This window comes from Ornithorhynchus anatinus, chromosome 4, assembly GCF_004115215.2.
Source record: "Ornithorhynchus anatinus isolate Pmale09 chromosome 4, mOrnAna1.pri.v4, whole genome shotgun sequence".
Lineage (NCBI taxonomy): Eukaryota > Metazoa > Chordata > Mammalia > Monotremata > Ornithorhynchidae > Ornithorhynchus > Ornithorhynchus anatinus.
Genome location: NC_041731.1, coordinates 86,006,904 through 86,015,049, shown reverse-complemented (window position 1 = coordinate 86,015,049; position 8,146 = coordinate 86,006,904). Strand labels below are relative to the sequence as shown.

Here is an 8,146-nt window from a genome sequence, read left to right as displayed (position 1 = left end):
CACCTTTACAATATCGCCAAGATCCACCCTTTCCTCTCCACCCAAACGGCTACCTTACTGCTACAGGCTCTCGTTATATCCCGGCTAGACTACTGTGTCAGCCTTCTCTCTGACCTCCCTTCCTCCTCTCTCGCCCTGCTCCAGTCTATTCTTCACTCTGCTGACCGGCTCCTCTTCCTGCTGAAACGATCTGAGCATGTCAATGCCCTTCTTAAACACCTCCAGTGGTTGCCTATCAACCTCCGCTCCAAACAAAAACTCCTTACTTTAGGCTTCAAGGCTCTCCATCACCTTGCCCCTTCCTACCTCTCCTCCCTTCTCTCTTTCTACCACCCACCCCCACACGCTCCGCTCCTCTGCCGCCCACCTCCTCACCATCCCTCGGTCTCTCCTATCCCGCCATCGACCCCTGGGCCATGTCCTCCCGTGGTCCTGGAATGCCCTCCCTCCTCACCTCCGCCGAACTGATTCTCTTCCCCTTTTCAAAACCCTACTTAAACTCACCTCCTCCAAGATGCCTTCCCAGACTGAGCTCCCCTTCTCCCTCTCCTCCCTCTACCACCACCCCTTCACCTCTCCGCAGCTTAACCCTCTTTTCCCCCCATTTACCTCTGCTCCTCCCCCTCTCCCTTCCCATCCCCTCAGCAATGTACTCATCTGTTCAACTGTTTATATTTTCATTACCCTATTTATTTTGTTAATGAAATCAACATCACCTCGATTCTATTTAGTTGCCATTTTTTTACGAGATGTTCTTCCCTTTGACTCTATTTATTGCCATTGTTCTTATCTGTCCGTCTCCTCCGATTAGACTGTAAGCCCGTCAAACGGCAGGGACTGTCTCTATCTGTTGCCGACTTGTTCATTCCTATTGCTTAGTACAGTGCTTTGCACATAGTAAGCGCTCAATAAATACTATTGAATGAATGAATCTTGGGCCAGTCACTTCACTTCTCTGGGCCTCAGTTCCCTCATCTGTAAAATGGTGATTAAGATCGTGAGCCCCATGTGGGACAACCTGATTACCTTTTATCTACTCCAGTACTAAGAACACTGCTTGGCACAAAGAAAGAGCTTAACACATATCATAATAATTATTGTTTTTATTATTATTATTCAATCAAGTTTCATCTTAATAGCAGAGTTTCGATAATTTTTTGAAGAGCCCTGATAATGTCATCTGAACCTAGAGAAAAACTCAATCATTTTCACCAAACAGTAATTATATCAACTTTAGGTGGTAATTTCATTTCTGCATTATAATAAATGTTTCCTTGTATGTAGGACTGCTGTCAGATTATTGGAATCCTATCAGTGGGCATAAAGGGATAAGAAATAATAAATCGTTATCATTATTTTTGCATGCGTTTGCTATTTCCTGATGCAGTAAGGTACAAAATTCAGTTGTGAACTCATAAATGTAGAATAGGGCATTTAGTACAGGTTGGAAAGGGAAGGTATAAATTCTGCCTGAGCAGGCATTTTCCTCCTAAAATCACCAAAGACACAAAATATAAAAGACAAGTGAAGGAAAATCTTCCAGTTTCCCTGACTAAAATGTCTAAGGGATAAAGGAAACATTGGGATACAGAAAGAAGTTCTACAAAGTACAAAAAGCAGCATGGAGTAGTGGATAGAGCACAGGACTGGGAGTCAGAAGGTCATGGTTTCTAATCCTGATCTGCCACTTGTCTACTATGTGATCTTCGGCAAGTCACTTGCCTTCTCTGTGCCTCCCTTACTTCATCTGTAAAATGGGAATTAAGACTTGAGCCCTTCATAGGGTAGGGACTGTGTCCAACTCTGTTTGCTTGTATCTACCCCAGCAATTAGTACTATACATGGCACATAATAAGTGCTTAACAAATACCATTATTATTATTATTACAAGTCACTGAGAGGAGAAAGCAAAGCAGAGAAGGTAGGTGCTGTGATTATCTGGTAAATATTCTTTCTTACAGAAACTAAAAGGAGCTAATCAACGAGAGAAGAAAAACCCCGTGGGTCTTTGGAGTTTACTGAAACTCAGGAAAACACCATTGACAATTGTTTTCCCCTTTAGCATAAGACTGACAAGGAGATATTGATGACTATTCTGGGGACAAAACTAAAAAGAAGCATATTCTTTTAAAGCATTTTAGAAGATCCTCATTCATCCTCCTACATCTTGTCTTGTGTTATGCTGTCGAGTCGTAGTTGTTGCCACTGTTGTTCTTAATGGTATTTGTTAAGTGCTTAATATGTGTCAAGCACTGTACTAAGCTCTGGGGTAGATACAAGTTACTCAGATTGAATGTAGCCTACATCCCACCTGGGACTCTCAGTCTTACTCCCCCTTTTACAGATGAGGTAACTGAGGCACAAAGAAGTTAAGTCACTTACCCAAAGTCACACAGCTGACAAGTAGCGGAGCCAGGATTAGAACCCATGACCTCTAAATCCCAAGTCCATGCTGTTTCTGTTAAACCACGCTGCTTCTCAAAATTTGCACGGCGTTGACTGGGAGTCAACTGCTTGGAAGGCAGCTATGCTAACCACTTATATCACCAATGCTGCACAGGATGGCAGGGCACGGGAAAGGACACCTTGTCCCTGGGCAGCCCCAGGCTCCAAGAGGAGGTAGAGTATGAACAGTCAAAAGTAACCAACACCACAACTGGCTTGAAAACACCCATTCAGCTGTGTAACCCACTCCTAGAAGTATGGAGAAGCCCACCTGCCAGGAGCCCACTCAATTCAGCCCTTAGCTATTCTGCCCATGGGATAAATATCCACCCTGAACACATCTCTCCCAGAACACCATACCTCCATTTGCAATAGTTCTAGTAGTGTGTCCATAGAGTTTTCTTGGTAAAAATACGGAAGTGGTTTACCACTTACTTCTTCCACACAGTAAACTTGAGTCTCCACTCTCGACTTTCTCCGATACCGCTGCTGCCCAGCACAGGTGAGTTTTGAGTTGGAGCTGATTGCCTTCCATTTGCTAGCCACTGCCCAAGCTAGGAATGGAATGGATAGGCCTCTGCTTGACACTCCCTCCTGTAGTCGAGACTGGTAGAGTACTGGAAACTCTCCAGGTGTAACCCTGAGAGGGGCGGGCCTCAGTTACTTCAACTGTAAAATGGGGATTAAGACTGTGAGCTCCATGTGGGACATGGGCTGGCTCCAACCCAGTGCATTTGTATTTACCCCAGTGCTTAGAACAGTGCCTGATATATTCATTTATTTGATCACTTACTGTGTACAGGGCACTGTTCCAAGTCCTGGGGAAAATATAATACAGCAATAAAGAGTGACAATCTCTGCCCATAATGAGATAGTGCTTTAGCAAATACTAAAACAAACAAAAATAACCTCATATCAGGTTCATTCAAATTGGTTCAGATTTCAATGTTTTGTCTCTAGATATTATGATTCTTCAGGAAAGCTCCCATCAGTTAATTGCTTATGTGGTTATTTATTGGCCATGATTCCCTGAATGTCCTAGCTTTAATGATGGAGGGCTTCCTAAAGGTCAGTAGAGTATATCCACACCCAGTAAACACTCTATAAATGTTACTAACGAAGATGATGATAACTGATGATAGTGATGATGATGACAATTTCCTTTTTTTGTGGTATTTGTAAAGCGCTTGCTAAGTTTCAGACATTGTACAAAACGCTGGGGTAGATACAGGCTAAACAGGTTAGATGTAGTCAATATCCCACATTGGGCACATAGTCTTAATCCCCATTTTACAGACGAAGGAACTGAAACACAGACAAGTCGAATGACTCGATCAAGGTCACGCAGCAGACGAGTGTCAGAGCTGGGATTAGAATTCAGGTCTTCCGACTCCCAGGCCCGTGCTCTCTCCACTAGGCCACACTGATTCTCTTACGATGATGATGATATGGGTCTGATCATTGGCTCTTGGGCCGTTTAGGAAATAGTTATGCTAAAGTCACCCAAACTGCATGGCTTCAACTGAATATTTTTCATACCCATTGTGAGGAATTGCACTGAGAAAATCTAACAACAAATTTCCCAGTTGCCAGGAGATTTGCCAAACTAGGAAGCCTAAGTGTCATTGATATCCAGGTGGATCATTTTAAATCTGATATTCATTTTTCTCTAAACAGATCATAATATTTTTGAATATTCAGTAGAAAATTGATCCAACCTGAGACATCATAAAAAATAATCAAAAGATTTTATCTCCTTTCAGTTGTTTAAAGAGTTCTGTGCAAAAGTGGACCAGTTGTCATAGTTGTCTACAAGGCAGAATATCTGGGATCTAGTCTGAGATCTGCCGCTAGTTTGCTGTGTAACCTCAGGCAAAACTCTTAACATCTCTATGCCCCAGTTTACTCATATGTAAGGTGTGAAGAATGATTCCTGTCATTTCTCCACAGAGATCAATCAATCAATGTTATTTACTCATTCACCCCACACATCCAATCCATCACCAATGTCTGCTGGCCTCACCTTTACAATATCGCCAAGATCCCCCCTTTCCTCTCCATCCAAATGGCTATCGTACTGGTACAAGCTCTCATAATATCCCGACTGGATTATTGTGTCAGCCTCCTCTCTGATCTCCCTTCCCCTCTCTCTCCCCACTCCAGTCTATTCTTCATTCTGCTGTCTGGATCATCTTCCTGCAGAAATGCTCTGGGCATGTCACTCCCCTCCTCAAAAATCTCCAGTGGTTGCCCATCAACATCGTCATGAAACAAAGACTTCTCACTCTGGGCTTCAAGGCTCTCCATCACCTTGCCCCCTCCTACGTCACCTCCCTTCTCTCTTTCTACTGCCCACCCCGCACGCTCCGATCCTCTGCCACTCCCCTCCTCACCATCCCCTGTTCTCGCCTATCCCGCCGTCGACCCCTGGCCCACGTCCTCCCGTTGTCCTGGAATGCCCTCCCTCCTCACCTCCACCAAACTAACTCTCTTCCCCACTTCAAAGCCCTACTGAAAACTCACCTCCTCCAAAAGGCCTTTCCAGTCTGAGCTTCCCCTTTTCCCTCTGCTCCCTCTCTGCTCCCCCTCCACCCTCTGCTCCCTTCCTCTTCCCCCCTTCACCTACCTGCAGCTAAGCCCCCTTTCCCTCTGCTCCTCCCCCTCTCCCTTCCCCTCCCCTCAGCACTGTGCTCATTTGTATATATTTTTATTACCCTATTTATTTTGTTAATGAGGTGTACATCCCCTTGATTCTATTTATCATGTTTATGTTGTCTTGTTTTTGTCCGTCTGTCTCCCACGATTAGACTGTAAGCCCGTCATTGGGCAGGGGTTGTCTCTATTTGTTGCCAAATTGTATTTTCCAAGCGCTCTGCACATAGTGCTCAGTAAGTGCTATTGAATGAATTTACTCAGTACTTGCTGTATATTAAACATTGCACTAATCGTTGGGGAGAACACAGCTCAATAAGATAGGTAGACACACTCCCTGCCCGCAAGGAGCTCATAGTCTAGAGAGGGATACAGACATTAGTATAAACAAATTCATGCATTCAATAGTATTTATTGAACAAATCAAATATGGGTATGTACATGAGTGCTGTGGGCCTGAGGGTGGAGTGAATATTCTGAAGCTATATTCTGAAGGTGAACCTAGGTAACCAATGAGACAGTACTTTGGAAAAATAGAAGTGATATACAAATTTGAGACCTTGTTATCATAGAACATAGAAGATTAACAATTCATAATATTCACAAAACCAAAAAGGAGCACATTGTGGAGCTGGCACCCAAAGTGCTCTAAATCTTCTCTGGTGTAGTAGCATATGATTCTGCAAGGTAAGAAAGGATGCCTACACTCACATTTTCCAGGACAATTGACTAAATGTATGCATTTTTCTCCAGGTTTCTTTTTTCTGGCTTGACAAATGAAATCCTATCAACACATGCACCCTTTCTTAAATTTCTTTCATCTTTGAATGGTGTTTCCATTCAAATTGTATTCATTTGGAGTTGAAGCCCTAGTTAGCAGAGTAAAAGCCTACTCATATATTGTTATCATATTAAATTATATTTCTATATTTACCCATGCCAGTAGTACACAGTCTAACATGCCTTTAAAACATATCCTTCCTTTTTTATTGCTGCTTAAGAGATTTTAAGGTCTTTGCCATCATCTCCCCAGACAAGGCAATAGGTAAAATTCTCCTCAAAAAGAGAGGAAAATATTCCAAGGTGATTCTTTAAGGGATGCATGTAAATTAGACCCACTGGGCATTAAAGCCTGAAGGATCCACATTTTTGTAAATTAGACCTTGAAATTCGGTCGGGTTGCCAAAGGCATAATGTTACCTAATTATCATACCTCAAAACACTACACACTGTCAATATAGTGATGATCACCACTTATTTACTAAATAGGTCAAGATTCATTTGCTATTCCAGCAAAGAATTTGCATGAATTCCTTTGTGTAAAAATCTCAGGAATATCCTGTTTACATCATCAGATATTCCACTTGAACTCTCTAGTAATTGAGCCGGCTGAGAGCAATAGGGGTTCACCTGAGTGAGCTATCCAATGCAGTGTGGATACGTGTATAGAAGACAACTAGGATCCTTCTCAAAATGTTTATTTTCAAATAAAATGAACAAACCGAAGTTACAATATCCAATATAATCCATTCCGGTTTATGGGTGGTAAAGATCATCGGTCATTTTAATATGGCATCATTTACATAGCCATATTCATTTTGTTTGATCAATTTTATGTGAGAAGAGAGAATACAGGTCTTTTGGTTGAAAAAAGTACAGCTTTGTAGCCTGGCTGACAAAAAATGTGACAGTTGAAGAAATTCAATTTGTATTTTAATAGCCTACTGCTTGAAATATACTCTAGCTTTTTCAATGATATTAACACAGATTTAAAGTTCATATATAGCTATGCCGGGTATACAGGATAGAAGAGGAAGTCAGTTTGCTACAATGGGAAAAGAGAGAAATGTACTGGTACAAATGACACACTCATTTTGAATCATGGCCTCATTTTCAGATTCCATTGTTTGGGAAGAAAGAATGTCTGCCACCTCTGGGATCTCTAGTGTTCTGTTCATTTGAAGAATGGAGGAAAAATCTGTTTCAGAAGCATGGAATGAGATTCTTTTTTTTCTTCAAAAGCCTATACCCTTGTTTCTGGAAAGTATTGCTCTTCCAAAAAGAGATTTTCAATCACATTTCTTCCCTGGATTGGTTGAAAGTGTGCACTGAATTTCAATCACTGGATGCAAAAAGTATAGGAGATTCCACAAAGTTTTTCCCTATCATCACCCAGTGCATGCTTTACAGTCACTACTTATCTCAGGGATTACAAGGATGAGGGTTGGGGAGGGCCGAATTCAGATCTAGCAGTGAATATATTAAGTAAGAACTAGATACCTTAATCACGGTGGATAAAGCTGCCAGATTTTTTATACAAGGGCTCCTTTTTACATGTATTGTTTATGTATCCATAGGTGTTTGCCAGTGGGCAAAAAATCCTTCATTTAAAAAATGGTGCTTGAAATTGATTTGGAAGGCCTGCCTTCATATCCTTTTCCAGTCAAAAGTTCTGGACTGAACTGTGTGGTGAGACTTGCTGACTCAGGTTCTGACTCAGGTTTTGTTAGCAATCGTGGCTCATTTTCCTAGAGCCCTGTAAAAATCTCAGTGACGTGCTCTTTCAATATAGTGTGGGGGAATGCATTAAGAGGGAGTACAGGCCATGGTACCACCTTGCATTGCTTTTAGTACCCTCAATCCTGCCTTTCTCTAATCCTTCTTTGTTCAATTTCCTCTCTTCCCCTCCCTCTCTTTCTTTCTATTGTTGTCTTACTTTCTCTATCTCTTTTGCTATCTCTTCTATATCTTTGTATTCTTCCTATTTCCTACTCTCTCTCCATTTCTCTACCTCTTCCTCTCCCTCTTCACCTCTTCCTTCTCCTCTTTTTTTTCCTTTATTTATTTGCTTCTTTACTTCTTGCTCCTTTATCCCTCTTGGTCTCTTTATATATACATATTCTCTGTTTTTGAAGTTGACAGTAATAGCACTAATAAAGTACTTACTGGACACAGATAGGATGTAATATACTATACAGAGCAGAAGCATGAGGTGCATTTCTTGTCCACAAAGAGTTTGCACTGTAATGGGGAGAGACATACAAGAAAA

The 8,146-nt window shown here is 41.8% G+C and overlaps 1 non-coding gene across 1 annotated transcript; it reads right to left on the bottom strand.

The window, feature by feature from the left end:
* Positions 1 to 2,957: 2,957 nt before the first annotated feature.
* On the bottom strand, positions 2,958 to 3,095 carry LOC114811893. Its single transcript, XR_003759589.1, has one exon. It is a non-coding gene; the product is annotated as a small nucleolar RNA SNORA7 (small nucleolar RNA).
* Positions 3,096 to 8,146: the final 5,051 nt, after the last annotated feature.